Raw genomic sequence first — 20,339 nt, forward strand, 5'->3', positions numbered from 1 at the left:
ATGAGTTTATTTTTCATTTAAAGTTAATAATGCTTGGAAGGTTCCAAGCTGCTTATGCAACGTAGAATGATATTGGTTTTTCATACCGGTGGCAATAATTTTCTTTACATCAATCCAGGCGTTGTGCTTATACAGAGTTGATAAAATGTGGGTAGTTTCCATTTCTTTAAATCTGGTGTTTTTAAAATGATAATACGTAAATAGTACGAAACGTATGTCTCAAGGAACAAAAGTCAGCTAATATAGATGTCCAAGATATTAGCCAATTTGTTTTGTCTCATGTTCGACAAAAAAAAAATAATTGTACCCTTTTATGTTAAGTACTAACGATTTTTCAGAAAATTCAAGACTTAAATTCAGACATAGACAATAATAAGGCAACCACGTAAAAAGTGTAATATGAAGAACTGTCTATACTTCGATAGTATAGCGGCGAAGGAGATATTACAAGTTTCACACCTTTAAAAATTATGTTACGATCACAGGCATATTACTAATGATTATTTTAAATTACAAAGTCGATTTTAACGATGTAGTTTACCCAAATACGTACGAACATTAACTTTATCTGTTTTTTTCCTAAGATACATATTCCAAATGTAAAGAAACGTCAAATATACATGTTCTCTATATTGTAATTTTTTTTTAAATTTTTTTCACCACCATAATTTATGTTAAAAATTTGGTAGTACTTAATTTCATTTCTCCTTTCTGTTTACCCTCATTTGAATTTAATAATATATGCAAAAAAAGTTCTGAAAAATTTATTATTTTTTATCTGGGACTATATTTTGCAAATAGTTACATTAATAATACAAATTTTCTTAAGTAAAATATTTCTTCAAATAAAGTCCAAACATTGTACAAAATCTTTAAGTGACATTAATTATTTTCAGATATAAATTCACTATGTAAATAAGCTAATGAAATCTTATGAATATGTTTTTGTGATTTTATGGTAATATAGGTATAATTCTCCCTTAAGAACATTTAAAATATTCAATTTATTTTATGTTGTGTAATATTTTTAAGTGGAATTAACTTCTTAGTGTTATTCATGATGCATTGATGTTTTGAATGAAGCTATGTTTTTATATTGTATATATGATATTGCAAAGTGAAGAAATATTTAAGAAAATCAAATACAATTCTTAAAATTAACATAGTTATTTTTCATCCCGTACATATAGAAAGATAAGTAAACAATTTTTTTCTCATATATAATCAATACAAGAGAAAACATTTCAAACTACTCGCACCAAATTAAACGTTAGAAGTTGTTAAGAAATGGCTGGTCATTTTCAAATTTGTATTATGTATTTATACCCTTTATCCATCTGAGATATTTTGGGTGATTCTTTGTGAACACTAGACAACATAAAACTTTTTAGTATTAACTAAATGCATAGACACGGAAGTAAGTGAGAATAAATATAAAAATAACTTGGAAACATCATCCAACATATTCTAAAATATAGTTTATCTGAATTCCAAATATTTTTACAGCAATATTAATGTTTTGTAACTGCTTAAAAAAGCGTTACGTATTGAGGTAAAATATGATTACATTATGCAATATTATAACTCACAAGTTGATTTCGTATTAAAGTCACATGACATAAACTTGCCTTGAACACCGCATGGTAGGGGTGGCTCCAGTGCCGGGCGAATTGCAGTCATAACTTAGAAACACGCAACTTAGAAACACACAAGATAGAATTTTCTAAGTTTATAGGTTATGAGAATTCAAAGATATATGGTTCGGCTTTGTGTGTTTATAATTTACGTGTTTCTAAGTTATGACAGTTCTACGTTGTGTCTTTCTAAGTTGTGTGGTTTGGCATTGTGTGTTTCCATGTTGTGATCGTTATAACTTATAACAGTTCCAAGTTATGTGGAATTTTCCAGAATTCTAAATTATTATTATTATTGTTTTAAGTGGCGTGTTTCTAAGTTTCCCGGGACGTGAAACCGCCTAGGGCCCCACGCCAGCTCTTTTACTAAAACGACGCACCTGTAAAGTAGAATGTTCGTCATTAAAATGTAGAATCCTATTCATTACATTATGTAAACAGCATTTATTCAGATTTCAATAACGCTAAATTCATATTTATTTTTATTATTTTTGTACTTTTGACACATTAATCAACTAGCAAAACCAACGTTAAAAATTTTAAGTTTGTCTGGCTTCAAAACGTTGATTTGAATGGTTTATTTGTTTTTTCAAAATATTTCCGGGATCCTCCTTTTTTTCTGGGGGCTTTTATAACCACCAAAAAAAGAGAGGGGATTAGTTGGTGCATTGACTCCACCGGGTATTGAGGCCGTGCAGAAGCAAATGACCCAAGGTCACACCAGGTGAAGAGCCACCTCTTTTTTTCCTAACCTAACTAAAACTAAGTGTATTTGGGAGGGGTCCGGGTTAGGGAGGGACCTAGGTGCGTCTCAGGCCGAAGCCTATCACGCCTTAGTCATGCTGGGATTAGCCATGCAGGGAGAGGGTCGAATGCATCGTGTGCTTAGGAGGGGATTGGCCAGCCATGGCAGCGATTGGCGCCATGTATAACTCCCCTCACTCTTAACTCTAGAGTCTAGACTATAACTACAAGTTAGGTTGGGCCCAGGTAATACCTGCATGGACACAGGGAAAACCCTGGGCACAGTCATGCGGGATGCAAGTTTGCATGCGTTAAGTGTAGGAGAGTACAGGAGACAGAGGATGGTCTGGATGAATAGTTGGCCAGAGCAGAAAGAGTCTACCATGCGGGGGTTTGGGCGCTTGGACTTAATGTCCGCATTGTTCGTTGTTCTGCAGTTCTGGATCTTCTGACCAGGGATGCAAGCGCCCCTGGTGGCGGCCCAACCTCTGCCGCGTGGGCTGACCTATAAACAATAATCCCTCTTTAAGGAGGTAAACACTCCCCCGGGGGGGGGGGGACTGAACTGAAGGTCTCCGAGTAGCCGACTCCACTTCTGCCATCAGGTGGCGCACCTCGCTATAAGTTCCTCGACGAGCCACTCCCCCCCCCCCCCCCCCCCTCGTGCTTGCGTTCAAGAGGGTCAGTATCACAGAACTCGCATTCACCGCCAACTTATCGACAGCCATTTCGGAAACTTGCCTGGAACTCTTTAACTACGCCGGGGAAAAAAACAGGTTTCCATTCCAAAAAATCTTTTAAAGATCATATCTTATCTGTAGAATAATAACAAACATTTGAATAAAATGAACATGCAACTTAGTTAAACACGATTTTTTGGAAATTTTCTTTTCAAAACGTATGACTCACCTTATTATAGCTACACTTAATATTTTATATTAGTTTATTTTCTTTTATTTTCCAGTAACTTTTATCTGTTATTAGTTATAATTTTTACTTTATTTACTTACATTTAGTTATTTACACACTAGTATTTGTCAAATTTGGTTTTGTTTTTGTAGAGGGTCACTCTGTTGTTTTCAAAATGTCTTTACCGTTAGATTCATTTATGTTTGATCTTTTGTGTCCTTTGTGTAATGTCCTTTAATATATGTTGTGTTTTTGTCTTTATGCTGTGCCTTAACTGTCAGTAGGCATTCTACACATAAATAAATAAAACGGCAGTTAAACTCACAAAACCTTGACAAAATAGTCAAATCTCCTAAACAAGTTTACGTAGGTCCTAAGGCCCAAACATCCCTACAGGCAATTAAAGCAAATGAATCATTTATACACCAGTTTTTTAAGAAAACATGATCATATTTTCATAAACGTAATCTAAACACTTCAAAATACATGCAAAATAATTGACAATAATAAACCATAATTTTCTTCCAAAACAAGAGGCGTAAATCGTTATAAGTGGTACAAAAATTCTCAAAAATAACGGAAAATAGGCTAGATATATATTTTTCTTAAACAGTTATTGTTTATCTTAAACAGTTAGATTATTGTTTATACAGCTATTTAGCATTTGTTGATTTAAATTACCCGGCGCAAAAGTACTACATGTTTTATTTCAATATATTTTTTTAAATCAATAAAGTAAATTCGTTATTCTGTAACGTGTTATTTTATAAGGCTCAAAATTCTAAATACAATTTCACGAATTACGTCAAAAGCCACTATTTTGTTCGGAATGTATGCCAACTCGAACATGCCCTGAACATCAACGACCCATGACACACGTCTTACATTAAAAACAGATTCATCCCCCCCCCCCTAATGCTTTATGGGTTGAAAGTTTCACACGTAGTCGTCATTTCTAGCAGTTGCCATGAATTTATTATCCGTAATCATATTCAGCAAAAAAAAAAAGTTGTCCTTTGAACTGATGGAGATGTATCATGGATGGAGAGGTGAACCAACTGAAGATATAACAAAAAAATATACATTTTATACATTTTTTGGGCCTGTTTTTGGGCGTCTAATGGGAGTGGTATGGAATACTGCACTCCTCCTTTCCCCGCTATAAGAAAAGTCGTTTATTTCTATGTTCCTCTCACATATATATATATATATATATATATATATATATATATATATCTGTGAGAGTAACATAGGAACATTAAGGGAAAAAAATTAATCTGTAATTATTGTAATACGTGGGCCGTGGGTCTCTGATATTCAGGGAAATTTCGAATTGGCAGATTTTGCGAACAAAGTAGTGGATTTTGACGTAATTCGTAAAATTGTATTTCGAATTTAGAGCCTAAAAAATAATACGTTACAGAATAACGTATCTACTGTATTGATTAAAAAAAATTATAGAAATAACACACACATATATATATATATATATATATATATATATATATATATATATTTAGAAGTTGATGATTTAGCATGCATTTTTGGCTATCAGATGACCTACAAGTGCTTTTTTTGTTTTGAAACGTGATATTTTTAAATAAAACGCAACACTCATGAACGGTAGATCCTTGCACTACGTACTACAACTACTTGTGATTGTGTCCTAATACGCGTTCAAAAGGGGGGGGGGGGGGGAAGTCTGCTTGCTCAGTACATTTCCGTATTCAGTGGCTATAAATGAAGCCATTTATTCGTTGTTTTTTTTTCAAACTGGTTGGTGAGTTTCCTTATGAGAGGCCCGTGGCCCCTCCCTGCCCCTAGGATACGCCCTTGAGGAGCATACGTATGCGAGAGTTGCCAAGTTCGGAGCGAACTGCAAGGAAGTTGAAACGTTGGTAACTGGGGAGTAGGCTGTTTAAGATAGCTTGCGGACTTTTGGAGAAATAAGATCCTTTTCCTTATGAAAAAAAATTATTTCAAAACGACGGAAACTTTTAATTGGCCAGCCCGCAGTTATCCTTCCTCTTCACGATACACCGAAAGGTAGCAATTCAAATATAAAAAGATAAACGTTTCAAAGCAGTTTTGAGAATATTTTTATTCGATGGTTAGAGACCGGAAAAATTCGCGAATTCATTTCGCGATAGGCTAAAATACAAATCGTTATACCTCAGTGCTGCCTCTGCTATTGGCTCACAACTCACCTGGATGACTTTGGGCCAATGAGAAACACCCAACCAAAGCTTTATCTAATCACAGGCTGCTACGCTGAAACATCTCACAAGACAGCAGCCAATGAGTGGGTGGCATTTGACCGAGTGTACGTAGAACTATGGAGTTCATCCTGCAGATCACTGAACCCGCGAATTTTTCCGGTCCCTATCGATAGTGTGACAGGCGCGGTGCGACAGTCAAATGTCGCGTTACTATGGACATGTGTGACATCTTAGCTCTCGGTACACGGCATTTCGCGGGAGTGATTCCGTGAATGACACGGAAGTTGCGTAGCCACGGTGCTGCCATCTGTGGCAGATGTCGCGTGAACGAAAGTTCGCAAAGACAAAGGGAAACTTGATACTATTAACTGTTTGATGCGTTTTAACATGGTAGACAGTATTTTAATAAAATTACTTATATAAAATCCTATAGAGGTAAAAATTCGCTCTGGAAATGAAATGATACGATAGTCGACTGCTCCGGCAGCGAATTATAGCGGTTAGTGCGAAAACTACGTGAGAATAACTTCCACAAATGTAGTTGAAATCACTCAATTTACGTATATTTATCACGCTACGCTTTATTTTTTAAAGAATTATACGTTACATTTAAGTGTCCGAGTTTTGTATTTAAAGTGTATTCTCAACATGAGAACACCCGAAGCTCCCAGAACAATGACGTCCTAGTTAAGCCACTTCATGCAGGTGGGGCTCTGGGAACGCGCAAAACGTACCAGGCGAGGCAGTAAGGCGCCAAGACTAATTGGAGTGGCTCTAGGGAAGAGGAAGATAGGGGTTGAGGGAGGGCATTACCTGGGTCGCAGCGGGATTTCCCAGAAAGAAAATAAATGTTCATACATCTAGCAATATTTGAGCTAATATGTAGACTGAAATATCAATACTAGCCATCCGAGTACTGTTGCCGAGCTATCAAAACTGTGTTGTAATTACATAATTTGGGCTCTTTTTTCTTCATATGATTGTAACACATGTGAATGTGCATTTATTGGATTTGTTTAGTTAAAACCGTCCATTTTACCCAGCATGAAGGGTGAGCGTGCGCATGTTAGTTGAAGATCTGAATGTATTCTATCGCACTCATGCACGTCAAGAACCTACATGATAACGTTTTGTTTTGTGTAGGTTTTGCAACGCTCAATTGCGTGGTTTAAACAAACAGATTTTAAAAAGTCTTTTATATGTAATCATTCTTTTTAAACGTTTTTGTGACTTGGGAACACTATGATGAGTAAACAAAAGTCTTAGGTTTGGATGTACTTAGAATAAAATGACGAAGATTTGCGTAATGTGCAGTGCAAAATATGTGATACAAAAATTTCTCGTGGATGTACTGAAAAAAAAAAAAAAAAAAGCAAAATCCTGACTTAGGACGCCTGAAAGTAATATAAAAAGGAGAAGTCTGGTGCAATGTATTTACTATGGGCCTGTGGCTTGGTGGCTTACTACGTTGTTGCTTACCAATCGTGAAAATCAGCCATGTTCGCACGTGTCACCGCTCGTTGACTATGAACAGACCTCAGCGGCCATTTTTGACGACTCCACATCCGCCATCTTGGAATCCACAAATTGTTTAAATTTTGTAATTATTTAGATAGAAATTCGGAAAAAATTTTTAAAACTATAAAAAAAATACTTATTAGAATAATTAATGATTCGATTATGTCCTTTGTTTGACCCTTACTCGATGCAAAAAATTGTAATTTCATGTACAATAATTATGTGTCTGTTTTATTTTGTACCTACTGTTTGTATTTACAAAGAAACTGCATTTGTCTGTAAGTATGTACTTTTTAAGGATAAATAACACATGAAAATACTTAATAAATTTCTTCAATTACCTAATAGATTACACTTCGTGTACAAAATAAATAAAATTTCTAAAATTGAAACAAGAGAATTTTTCAAATCATGGATGGAGATAATGTAAAATAACTGTACAAAAACCATACATAATAAGCTTATTATTTATAACTTTTCTGTGAAATTTTGCACATAGATCAATCTCACATTATTATGTTGTAGTAAAATGGAAGCTGAACAATGTAGCGTTCCTGAACTGGAACAAGACAGCTTGAGGGATCACTGGGTTGATCTTAAAAATAAAATTATTCGTGATTCGACACGAAAATTTGGTACGCTGTTTGAGCTACTGGTTAAATTTTATTTTGCTGTCGTCGAGCACAGCGTACAGATTTAGACTGGGATTGATTCAACGTATTGGTTATAATGTTAACAATACTAATGACTTTAAAAAAAGGTTTTTAGCAGTGATTTTCGGGGAAAGATTTTATAAATTTATTTTATTCTCAAGTTTAAATATCTGATAATACGTGAAAGAACTTTAAAAAAACTGAATAGTTATTTTCTTACTAAGTATTAGATTTTTTCGTGAGTCGTATAGGTCTCTAGTGAGAGCAATTGTCTGCAGGTAGAAGAAAACACACGGGCTAGATCAGCAGTAGTTTGAGGTTCAGAAAGAGGTGATGTCATACCTTATAAACATGCAACTTAGAAACACACAAGATATCATTTACTTAATTATGACAATTCTAAGTTATGACTTTCTAAGTTATGGCGTTTCTGAGTTGTGTGGTTTGGCGTTGTTTGATTTAGGGGTGTGTGTTCCTAAGTTATGACAGTTCTAAATTGTTTCGAAGTTATGACAGTTGTAAGTTATGATGTTTCTAAGTTGCGTGTTTCGGCGTTGTGTGTTTCTAAGTTAAGTGTTTCTAAGTAATAACAGTTCGAAGTTGTGTGTTTATAAGTTGTGATAGTTCTAAGTTATGATGTTTCAGTTGCGTGTTTTGGCGTTGAGTGTTTCTAGGTTATGACAGTTATAAGTTGTGATATTTATAATTTGTGTGTTTCTAGGTCATGACATGAGTAATGAGGTTTCTAAGTTGTATGTTTCGGGGTTGTGTGTTTCTAAGTTATGATTGCTCAAACTTAAGACAGTTAATATTTATGTGGTTTAATTCAAGAATACTGAGTTTCTATGTTAAACGGGGATCCCGTTTAGACACAACCCTACTACGGGTGACTCTTGAAAAAGGCGTTGGGGGAATGGCTAGGACCCCCACACATGTCGACTAGTCCCAGACTCGACTACTGTCGCCCGCCTAGACTACCTGGCCAACGTAAGAAATTCCGGGTTGCACTCCCAGCTAGGCGCAGTGCAAAGAGAACAACTAGGCACTTGATTAACCTGCCGATATCTGCCTTAATTACTAAATCTGCTCGCGAGATCGCAAAAGTTGAATACAGCCTTAAGTAGGCAAGCCTCTTAGCGGGATATATTTAGCGTAAACTTCACCTGGCCCTTCAATTAGTCTAACGGAGTGCTGATTCGGCGAACTGGAGGATTGACAAGGGGGCGAGGCGCAACACGAATATACGTCCTCTGGAGACGTCCCAGCTGAAGCCTGCTCTCTCAGCCTGTGGTGCAGCCTAACTTTCTAATCATTATTAGTGTTTCATTTTGAGTAACGTCAAATAATAATACATACAGATGCAATTAGATAAATTAAATGAGTATATTTTAACAATTTATTTATTCATTTATTAATTTGTTTTAGTGTCTTACTCTTAACCACATATATCTTTACTAAGACGGTACATGCAAGATAAGCTTGATAAAAACTCTAGTAATATACAATAAAAATACAATAAAATACAAACTAAAATAACAAATCACTAGAAAATATAATAACTAAAAACAAAATAATTACCACACAAGATAAACATGATTTACCAAAACAATAATTTTAACGTTTTAAAAAGAATTAAGACAGGATATAAAAAAACTAACCAAACCATAAACAATTATAAATCTAATACATTTTTTATAAAAAATTAATTCACTTTCACACATATCCAGTCATACATTGCTGATACCAAAGCTAAACTTTAGCTTCGGTTTTTAGCAAGTACCTCAATAATGTTTTCTTAAACACGGAATGTTTTAAGTCTTATTGACTCGGGCATTTCGTTCCACTTAGTGTTTCACTTTAAATAACATCAAATAATAATACCTACTGTTGCAATTAGATAAATAATATGAAAATATTTTAAGAATTTTTTTATTCATTTTTTTTAGTGTCTTACTCTTAACCACATACCTACATCTTTACAAAGACACGGTACATGCAAGATAAGCTTAATAAAAACTCTAGCAATATACAGTAAAACACAATAAAATACTAAATAACAAATCAATATCAAATATATAACCTAACAATAAAATAATAGGCACATAATTTTTAACGTTTTTAAAAAATATTTGGTACAGAACATTAAAAAACTTGCCAAGATGTAAACGATTGTAAAAATAAATTAAAACAACTTTTTTATAATAATTAATTCACATTCACGCATATCCAGTCAAACATTGCTGATGCCAAAGCTAAACTTGAGCATCGGTTTTTAGCAAGTAGCCTACCTGAATAATGTTTTCATAAACACGCGAAGTTTTAAGTCTGATTGATTCGGGCATTTCGTTCCAGATATACGTGCAATGGTCACAGAAAAAGATTTTGAGGATGCAGCTGTCTTGTGATGGGAGAAGAGCAAAGAACATTTTCTCTGAGAATCTGTGCCTATTCAATGACGCGAACCGAGGTACTGAAACTTTTCAGCAAGATAGTACGGGGAATGTGCCATTATTATTTTTGTCTTAAGCAGTAAAAGGCAATTTAACTGATGTCTTTTGTAAAGTTTAAGCCCAGACAACCTATTGCTATGTTGGGAGAGACGTGCTCACGACGCTAAAATTAAAAATAAAACGGACAAAGTTTGAACACGCTTTAACCTTTTGCGTTGCATCTAGGGTTACTTTTCAGCACGTGTGTGTATGCTTCATTTATAGTTACCTGTATATTAGCTTTTTTGTTAAATTATCGAAATGGTGACTTCTTATCTTTGAACATTTAGCTAAAACTTAATTTTGCTTTCTATTTTACTACCTATTTTATCATCTGTTATGTTTATGTTATGTTAATGTTTGTAAAATTTTCAAAGTACGCTACTGCTTGAAGAATTTTTCTTTTGCTTAGAGTTATGTATAAAAATAAATATTCAACGTTTGGTGAGTACTGACTAGGAGATGATGTTAACATTTTAGCGTTCAAATCTTACCGAGAGTAATTTGCTACGTCCCCGCCTCTTCGACCTTCACGATAATTTAGAATTAGCGTACACCCCGTGAGTGAAAACATTGAAGAAGGTAGAGTCGATTTTAATCAGGTCTCATATATAAGAAAATACCTTCAAACTCAGAATGGTGTGAAATATTATTTACCTACACAGCTACCATCCACACGCATAACTCTATGCTGGCAATCCTCGTACATTCATCTAATTGTTTTTCAGGATCATGTGCAGCCACATGTTGCAGTCTGTGGAGTGAGCTAGAGCAAGCGACAAGGTAATCAAAAACCTAGTTAATTAAAAAAAATACTGAAAAAAAAGTTATGGTATACCTACCTATTTACCGTGATCACTTTACGGCTTACATACTGCTTGAATCTGCGTGTGAATTTGTGAGTGACTGGTTTTAATGTAATACTACTTATCATCTTGTTTAAGTAACACCGGATTTTTAAGTTTTTATTATACATCCAGCACGTATATGCCTATGCAAATTTTTATTTACCTGTAAATTAGCGTTTGGTTAAATTTTGTAATATTTACCTCTTACCTTTGAACCTTTAGTTGAAACTCAATTCTGTTTTCTATCTTATTACGTATTTTATAATATATTATGTTCGTATTACAATGTGTGATAGAATAGAAAACGTTGTTAGGTATAAGAAAAACCGTATCACCGTAACGTTGTCACAAATAAAAACGATAGTAAATAATGAATAACTGATCGTGAGTTCGATGATCGTGAGTTCGATGATCGTGAGTTCGATGATCGTGAGTTCGATGATCGAGAGTTCGACGATCGTAAGCTCGATGATTGTGAGTTCGATGATCGTGAGTTCGATGATCGTGAGTTCGATGATCGTGAGTTCGACGATCGTAAGCTCGATGATTGTGAGTTCGGTGATCGTGAGTTCGATGATCGTGAGTTCGATGATCGTAAGCTCGATGATTGTGAGTTCGGTGATCGTGAGTTCGATGATCGTGAGTTCTATGATCGTGAGTTCGACGATCGTAAGCTCGATGATTGTGAGTTCGGTGATCGTGAGTTCGATGATCGTGAGTTCGATGATCGTGAGTTCGATGATCGTGAGTTCGACGATCGTAAGCTCGATGATTGTGAGTTCGATGATCGTGAGTTCGGTGATCGTGAGTTCGATGATCGTGGGTTCGATGATCGTGAGTTCGGCGATCGTGAGTTCGGCGATCGTGAGTTCGGCGATCGTGAGTTCGGCGATCGTGAGTTCGATCCCAAAACTCGACTTTATGCCCTAATGGTTCGTAGCCAACTATAATCTTGGAGGTCCCGTCACCTTACTACTTTGAGCAAGGGTCAAACCCGCAGAACTCACAAGGGAAGCTTTTGGAATCTGCTACCCAAGGGTTTTGCGTTTGGAGGTAACCGCGGTCTATGCATACATGCATGCAATAACCGCCCAACTTAATAATGCATTAAGTCCCTCTTAAGAAGTTTATCAAGGTACTAGACTTATTAACAGGAAAATTTTATTAAAAGAGTAAAATTGTAGATATATATTTTGACTACTGCCTGTCGGTGAACTACCTTTTTCAAGTGTAACTACTTTTTTTAGTAAGGTGCATTTTCGGGTTTTCGTTCAAATAATTTTTCGGTCTAACGATTTTCTTGTTCAAATGACTTGTCGGTTAAATGACTCTCGACAAAAAACCGGACTTTCGGTCTGCTGACTGCCTTTCAAACGATTTTTGGCCTTCCGCCGCGCTACCGTGTCCTCGAGTTCCCCCCCCCCCTTATGCCTTCTCCCTCGTGACCAGGTCGGCGACATCAAAAGCCGCGTTAATCAAACTATGTAAATACGAGCCGCCAGCATCAAAAGACTTTCTCATTAAAATAGGACATAAATTTTGACAGCTTCTACGACCACCTATCGCGAGCACGGCTAACGGAGCTAGCGCATGGTAGAGAATCTGTACGATTCCCTTGGGGGGAGGGGGGAGGGGATAGTATTTATCATTCCCATTTCACAGTTATGATTTCGCAAGCGCAAGTGAGCCGCCCTCAGAGATGGGCTTTTTGATCCAATGGCAAGCCCGTCCCCCCTCTCCCCTGGGCAACGGGATCTACGCTTATGTCCAGAGGTATATTTACAGTTTCTACCCCCTCCCTCCCTTTCCCCCCTTCAACCTTCCTGCAACCACCTTCCTACATCCACAACCTAAAGTTCATCCCAGGCCTCAGGAGCTTACAGCCCGTTCGAGAGAAAAAACAAATTGGTCAACCAAAATTTGGGACGAATATTGAGTGCAGGCTATATTTCCAAGTCTAACTTTGCTTTAGTTCTACCATCTTTCTTCTGTGTGACATGTGATTTTTTTCTTACTAAATTAAAGACACTCGGAATCAGCTGTGTTTCTCCATCCTTAGGGGCAGGAAAAATTCGCGGGTTCAATTACCTATAGGATGAATTCCATAGTTCTACGTACAATCGGTCAAATGCCACCCACTCATTGGCTGCGTCTTTGTGAGACGTTCCAGCGGAGCAGCCTGTGATTCGATAAAGCTTTGTTTGGGTGTTTCTCTTTGGTCCAGAGTCATCCAGGTGAGTTGTGAACCAATAGCAGAGGCAGCACTGAAGTATAACGATTTGTATTTTAGCTTATCGCGAAATGAATTCGCGAATTTTTCCGGTTTTCATTGCGAGGGCCGTCAATAATGGGGAAGGCGGGTAGAATGGAGCAAAATTCCAGGGGCGCTAGTACCAAGGGGCCCGGTTGAGTTTCGAAATGATTTTTTTTCATGCTTGTGTTTAACCTGATAGTAGGACAGAAAAAAGGTAGCGAGTCTTTCGATGTTCGCCAGTGATGTGTGAACACCTAACCTCGGTAACACGCAAATACGTGTGTTCTCATGTTGCAGATAAACATATAATATGAGACTCGGAAACGAAATTTAAAGTAGCATTCTTTGAAATAATTCTGAGTGTGATAAATGGAATGGTCGCTTTTCAAAGAACAAAATTTCTGGATGCGATTCACTCACGCACTTCTGGGCCCGCCGCTAGAATTCGCTGCCTCAATCTAAACGTTGCTTAACTCCAACAAACGCAGATAGCAATAAGCAGCACAAAAAATTTAAACTATTACAAAAGGTTGCTGATAAAACCCGGGCTTTGGACCTGATTTTTGACATGGAATTTTATTAATATAGTGCCCATCGTGTTAAAATTCACTAAGCAGTTAATACTCTAAAGTTTCCGCTCGCGTTAGACACATATATACAACGCACAGTCTAAATTTTGAGGAAATATTCATTGAGTACCCTAGGAGTGCACTAAGGAATGATTTTGTTTTAAATTCCATCTGTTAAGTGATGAAAAGGGTTTGTCAAAGTTGTATGAAGCGAAATACGAATCACTGACTCTCCGGAACTACTTATAAAACCTATAGACTTGAAATTTGCCACTTTATTCATTTTGCTACATAGACATCAGCTAATGGATTTTACGAAAATATGGTCCAAAGGCGGATTGTGGGGGGTGCTAAAAAAAAAAATTCCCCTCTTGCCAGTATATGTCCTAAAGACGTGACCTAATGTAATGCCTGGCAGCGCCGGGTACTTTAGCTAATATTTCCAGCAACAACAGCGTTTCTCCGAGGCTTCACACGGAGTCCTTGGTGGACAAAAAACAGCGTTGGATTTAAAACAGATAAAAGCTATGTGTATTAAACTCTATATGCAGAGTAGTACATAATAGCCGGTCCAAGCCGGATCCGATGTCCGCCATCTTGGGTTGTGACTTCACGGCGGCCATCTTGGATGACCTTGACCTTTGACCTTGACCTTCCAAATTTGCCAAAAAAAATTGCCCAAAATGACAAAAAATCCTCGAATTTTGCCCAAAATTCGTCAAAATCCGTCAAAATGTCATGTTTTTTGGAAAAAACATTCCGCCAAAATATCTCAAAAATATCAGAAATATAAAAATTCCCGTTTTGAAGGAAAATTTCCCGTTTAAGTGCTTAAAAATGTCAACGGCTTGAAATGTCGTAAAAGTAGCTTAAGATTCCTAAAAAAACAAACCGCCATAAGCCGAAGTCATTAACTTGACAATTAGGATGTCATGGTCGCCATTTCGAATTGTGACATCGTTGCAATTTTCGTTACGGGCACCATCTTGAAAATCCGTAAATATTAAGCTATAAAATCGAGAAAAACTTTAAATTAATAAAAATTTATAAATTAAAATTTTATTATAAACATTCTGTCAATTTGTATTATGACGTAATATACGCCATTTTGAATATCCGTACTTATTATCTAATTTTAATGGTAAAATATTTAAAATTTATAGAAAATTTAATTAATCAATTTTTTATAAAAAATTTAATTTTAAAACGCACTTACATCATGTAGGGTAAATGCGGGATAGACGCCACAGCGGGAGTGATGCCACACTCAGCGTAGTTCTCAGTTCACTTACTAGATGGTGCGGTCATTGCTTCCATAGTATCCCGACAGATGGCACAGTAATCCTCTCGCAGTCAGAGGCGCTTCTGTTAACGAGTAAGAACTGCGCTGGAGTTTATTCACTCGTAAGTATTGTTTCTAGCTTTGACATATTTTATATCTGTTCGTTATTTTGCATTTATTAAACAAAAATTAAAATATATCTCAATATTATAGTTGTATGTGTTTGTTCCGTTGTTGGAACATACTATGGTAGTATAGTTTGATATATCATCACTGTTAACACACTTTGGTGTAGTATGCCGTCTTTCCTTAGATTTCGGGAGAGACGCCACAGCTTGTTATGGGGAGAGATGCCACATCGGCTATATAAAATCACGCCTAGGGAGGGATGCCACATTTTTTATATGACTTAATATTCTATGGAAAGAAGTCATGGTTAGTCAAAATTTGATGGATAAGCCTCAAAATATTTTCAACGTGGATGAAAGTGGTATCCAGTTGACAAACATACCAGGGAAGGTTTTGACAATGAAAGGTGCCAAGGATGTCCACATTTTGACTCCTCGTGAGAGAGGCGAAAACATAACTGTAATTGCATGTTGCAATGCAGAAGGAGTATTTCTACCACCAGTTCTTTTGATGAAAGGAGTGAATAAGAAAAAAGAATTCGTAGATGGACTCCCTCATTAATAAGATGTTTACATAAACCCAAAGTCGTCGTTCATAAACACAGAATTGTTTTTCAAATGGTTTGAGGAGCATTTCGTACCCTGGAAATCTCCTGGTAAGACTGTTTTGATTTTGGACGGCCATGCATCACATTACAACGCATTCGACATGTTGAGTTCGGCTGACAAGAATGATGTGATCATAGTATGTTTTCCTAGTCACACAACACAGGCTCTCCAGCCACTGGATCGTTCATTTTTTGGTCCGCTTAAGGTCTATTACAACAAAGAGGACAAAGTGTGGATGCAACATCATAAGGACAGAAATATCACTAGATATCAGGCTGGATATATCATTGGCAAAGCCTAGGAGAAGGCAGCATCAGTTGGTAATGCAGTTGCGGGGTTCAAAGCAACATAAATATATCCCCTTAATCCCGACATTGTACCAGAGCACTTTTATGCAATATCTGATGAATTTGTTTCCACATTGACAACTATCAACATGCCACTTACTTCTAGCAGCCCTGTTTCATCAGCTTCCACAACTCATTCTACAGCACTTTCAGCTGCCATTCCATCAACATTTGGAGCCTCAAATCCAACCCCATCAGGATCTTCCACGTTTGTTTCGACAACTTCAACCCCTGAAAGTGAATCTCTCCATACACCAACGAAATATCTTCATGAGGTTAGTCCCGTGCCAACTGCTCCAGTTGCTCTCAGCAAGAAAAGAAAACAATCTGCAGCAGTTTTGACATCGCCAGAACACATTCAGAAATGAAAAGTTTCCCAAGAGAAGAAGCAAAAGAAATTAGAATGACAGCTCAACACCAATAAATGTAAGAAGAAGGTACCAAAGAAGAAAAGTAAACATGCGAAAGTCGAAGAAGCAAGTGATGTTTATAAATTTGATATCAACGAGACACTTGCTACAAGTGAAGATGGTGTGAGTACCAACAATTGTGTAGAATGCTGGGAAAATTACTACACCACCAAAGAGAAGGCAGACTGTATTCGGTGTGAGGTGTGCCACAAGTGGCTCCACGAGTCATATACGATGTATGGGCCCATGTGCAACACTTGCGGAAGAGAAGTGAAGAGACACGACGTGAATAAAGTAAAAAAAATCACGTGAGGCATCTCTCCCGATTCCCATGGCATCTCTCCCTTAGGCTGTGGGAGAGATGCCCAAAAATAACTTTCATTGTTATTTTTTTATTGGGTTTTTTAATAATGGTATTATCTTTTAATATTTTATCACAGTGAGTACACTTCTCTGACATTATTTGAGAATTTTTTTTAATGTATTAAAAATAATTTTATAGAATTTGTGTTTTTTTTTTTTTTTCAAAATGTGTGGCATCTCTCCCGCAATTACCCTTGTCCTTGGTTAGAACATCGTGAGAACAAAAATTAAAATGGCGACGGATACTTTTTCCTTCGAGGTCACCGAAGAACTAACTTCCCAACACTAATGCCAAGGTTTATATCGCCAGCTAGTATGACGTCACGTCCACCATTTTGTTTTCATCTGCTGGAGGTCTCGATATTGGATCTTGTTTTCATCGGCTAGAGGATGCTACCGCCATGTTAGTTTAATTTTTACCAGTTAGTTAGAGTTTATTTCCAGGATTCCCACCATCTTGTCATTAGACAGCCATCTTGGAAACCTGTATTTTTTTAGCAAGAAGTTCAGAAAAAATTCCAAAATTCATCAAAAAAAAACTTATTAAAATAATAATTGATTCGATCGATATCCATCCTCGCTTCAATCCCTGGACGATGTAAAAAAAAGGTATTTTTAGTTTTAAAAAATATAATTATTCAATAAAATATGACCAAAGTCCTAAAGGCAGCTTAGGTTACTAGTCTACCATTTTCCAGTAAGCCGATGGAAAAACCTTAGGACATTTCAGATTTTGTACTAACGAACATTTACATTTTTTTGTATAGATATATGACTATTGGTTTGTAAGTTGGTTATTAGTAATAATTCAATAACTTGTGTCATTGTAGATCCTAAAAAAATGCAGGGTTTCCTATCTTAATAACCTGTGTGGGTCCACACGAACTAAGTTAAGTACCAGCCTAGTTCGTGATAAAACGTGAATACATTCCGTGTTACACGATTCCAGTTATATAAACTTAATGCGCGTTTAGCAACTTGTGTTTGAATCCTCCGGAAAAAAAAAGTTAAAACGAATTTACCAGACCAAACGTCACGCGCTTAGTTGTATTTCACGAAAGCCTGCTATTTTTTTTTTGCTCTTTTATTTTTATTTCCTGGGCGTAAGTGGACATTAACGACATTAGCCGTCTTCCTGGAGCGGGATCGGAGTCGTAAAAGCGCCTTAAAACGCTTCCGTGATCTCGAGCAAAGGCTTTCTTCGCGATTAAACAGGATAATGCCGCTAGCTACCAATCAGAGGGAAGCGTGGCGAGTGGCTGTTGCGTAGGAGTTAGATAATGGTTCATACATTGGGAGTTACATTACACACAAAAAAAATTCTTACTTTTACAAAAGATTCCTTGGAAAACCAATTGCCCAGAAATAGTTTGTGACGCTAAAAGAAAGATATTGTAACTTTGCAAAACCCATGACTATCGTTATTTTTGCATATATGAAATACATTTTTCGAGATAATACTGAGAATTTCTTACGAAAAATGGTGCATTATTTTATATTTTTATTGATGTTTCATTCAAACATATATATTTTTTAAACCATGGAAATAATAATCGAATATTCAACCACTTGACTTTATTTTGTTGTAACATGCTTTTTATGTGCGCAGTTAATACTGGAAAACTATTCAGGGAACGGTTTACAAATAACTTGAACTATTGGAAACTTACCATAAATGCCCGGATAAGAATCTGAACTCAGTATTACTGCGAACACTATCTTGCAGTGACGTAGTTGTGGTTATGTAAATAGACAATTTTATATTAATAATTTCTGTTTCATTTACCAAAAAAATACAATGTAATATATTGGGAACTCTGCGAAACGCCAAAATGATTAATTACAATTTTTAGCTATACTGGAATCATTTCTGTTTGTATAAAAATGGTACATACAAGTCTACATTATTTTATAAAATTACTAAGCTTACGCAGAAACATCCATTTATGAAACTCCTGACCAAATAATAATGAACATTTACTTTACATTGTTTCCATAATATTTTATAAGGTTATAACATAAAAAAAAGACCATACGACGATGAGATTATTATCAGTTCAATGACGTTATGAGGGAAGAGTAGGGTAGTCCCAGGAGCCAGATATTTTTTTTTCAACCTGCTCAATTTATGATCATTAATTATGCAAAATTATACAGTAGTATTCTCTTTAAAATCGTACCAGCGCATAATCATAAAGAGTGGAAGAATATAGGGTACTGGCACCTTATATGAGACTGCTGTCTAATATGAGAACCCTTGGTATCTCACCAAGGAAGTGCTGCACTCTCTCGGTAGTCAGTGTAACTCTATGCAGAAGCCATTTCAAGCACCAGTAGTTCGGCTGGTGCCGCTTAGTTTAACAGTTGCAACGCTGTGACGGTCTGTGAGTTTTGTTTACGATAAAAGTTATTTCCACGCCATCTTAAATATTCAATACATCAGAAAAGGTAAGTGTATATGTATTAATTGGTTTCTGTAAATAATATATAACCATTTATAGTTGCGATCACGTTATTACAGTAAAGATATATTTTTTAGTTAACCAACAAACTCAGGTTGTTTTTTGGTCTAGCTTGTTCAGTTGTTGATAACACTTCTCAGTGCTATCACGGCTGGCAGCAGACGATCCTTGAAAGGTGCCTGTGTGCCTAGTGCGCACAGGCGTTAACAGTTGTGCTGTGAAGGAAAAGGTATTAAGGTATTGACGACCAACGAGCTCTGTGACACCCGGGGAGTTAGATCCCCTACAGCCTAGCCTGAACCCGGCTAACTTAGCCCCGGGGGACGGTCAGTGGGTGCGCTAGAGTGTGAGGCACGGACTGAAAATGACTGAGATGGACGACACAATGCCCTCCCCTCAGGAGGAAGCAACCGATGGCGACTGGCAGACAGTCGCCACGAAAAAGGCGAAGAGGTCGCACCACGAGATGACGGCCTCTTCCTCAACCGAACAGGCGGGCCCCACCCCCCCAACCAACAGCCACCTGCGGCAGCGCCCAAGGCCCCTCGCGTCAAGCCACTCTACGTGTGCCTTGACCAGGGGCACCAATACCCGCGAGTGTACCATACACTCAGAAACGCCCTCACCGAGCGCTTCACCTGCACGAACCGCGGGAAGGACGAACTCATGGTCCACACCGCCACCATCGCGGACTACACGCGCGCGATTAAGGCCCTTCAGGCCATTGGGGCGCAGCATTCGGTGCTTCTGCAACAGCACGAAGTGCCAAAGAAATTCGTGCTGCGCGGCGTACACCGCCACACACCGACGGACTTCCTTCAAGAGGAGTTCGCCGCACTGAACCTGCCCGTCCAGAACCACTGGTTCCTGGAGAACAGGCGGAGGCGGGAGAAGTGCGACG

At 37.2% G+C, this 20,339-nt stretch overlaps 1 protein-coding gene across 1 annotated transcript in view; it reads left to right on the forward strand.

Moving 5' to 3' along the window:
* The window catches only part of LOC134539682 (DNA ligase 3), a 454,246-nt gene that overhangs the window by 189,566 nt on the left and 244,341 nt on the right, over positions 1-20,339 (forward strand). The gene's annotated exons all lie outside the window — the stretch shown is intronic.

This window comes from Bacillus rossius, chromosome 15 (assembly GCF_032445375.1).
Source record: "Bacillus rossius redtenbacheri isolate Brsri chromosome 15, Brsri_v3, whole genome shotgun sequence".
NCBI classification, from domain to species: Eukaryota; Metazoa; Arthropoda; class Insecta; order Phasmatodea; family Bacillidae; genus Bacillus; species Bacillus rossius.